Genomic DNA, 1,245 nt, shown 5'->3' with positions numbered 1-1,245 from the left:
GCCAGGCCCCGTGGGCTGGGCTTGATCTTCCATCTTTACCTCCGTGAACACATCTCATTCAGATGTGCTGGAGAAGGGTCGTCATCAAGTTTCCTAGGAGGGAGGAAAGGGTTTACAAGACAAAAATAGGATGGGATTTTAGATACATGGACACTGTACTTACTTCTGTCCTTGTCAATGTTGCATTTCACATTGCTAGATAGTTCTTAAGGCTTTTTGATGTATGATCAACCGATTAGGATATGACATTATTTTCATCTGACAATGGAAAACTTTTTTTTTTCAGTTGAACTTTTATTAAAACAAAAACCTCATTGAAGTAAAGCAAAAACAAGGTCACAATACATATAACAATGATAATTGCATAGAACAAATTATAGCAAATAATACACTCACTTAGGTCTGCAGACATGGGCACTTCAAAAACAAGATGTGAATCTACATCATAAAAATCTACATACTTTGAAATGATATTCAAGGCTATCTGAAGCAAAAAACGACAGCATGCAGAAATGAGTACAGGAGCCAAAACTGACTCAGTTAAGCTCATCATGAGTATTTGGACATGTCATTTACAACACAGCTTTATTGCTGCAGTACGCATGTATGTATGTATGTATGTATGTATGTATGCCAAAGCACCACATGCTTAGCAATACCAATAGTCTTCTATTGCTTTTTGATAAGACTGAACTCACACTATCCCACTCTGGCACACATTGGAGAGTGAGAGCGCCAGTGTTTGGATTTTAGGAGGCTCCACGCTAAGTGCTTTTCCTGCTCACGCAAGGTCGTACACATTCCACCACAGCAATCAGCTATTTAATTGCACTGATATTCAACAGTCGACTGGTACCTGCCACTGACTTTAAATGAAGTCTGTATATGTAGGTTGGTTTTTCATTGCTGCACAGTGGCAATGACACCACATAGAGATCCTTCCATGGGCATCGAGCACAGCTGGATGTGAGTACACTACTGTTCAAAGGAATCACACACTTTGCATGCAGACAATGAAGAACTTGAGTAATTTTGTAACTGCTACATGTGCAAGTTTAAACAGCATGTTGTAATATGCAGCCAGGTGTTCAGAATAAAAGCTGAGCCAGCTACTGTCTGAAAGGCCACGAGATGTTGGAACACCACAGTCACGTAAGCTATGAGCAAACAAAAAGGTGGCGTCTTCAAATGGTTGTCTGACTAAATCTTAACATACTGTTTGACTTTCTCCTTTCCTTGCCCCCG

Source organism: Alosa alosa, chromosome 21 (genome assembly GCF_017589495.1).
Source record: "Alosa alosa isolate M-15738 ecotype Scorff River chromosome 21, AALO_Geno_1.1, whole genome shotgun sequence".
In the NCBI taxonomy this organism is placed as follows: Eukaryota; Metazoa; Chordata; class Actinopteri; order Clupeiformes; family Clupeidae; genus Alosa; species Alosa alosa.
Note: the sequence above shows the minus strand (reverse complement) of the source record.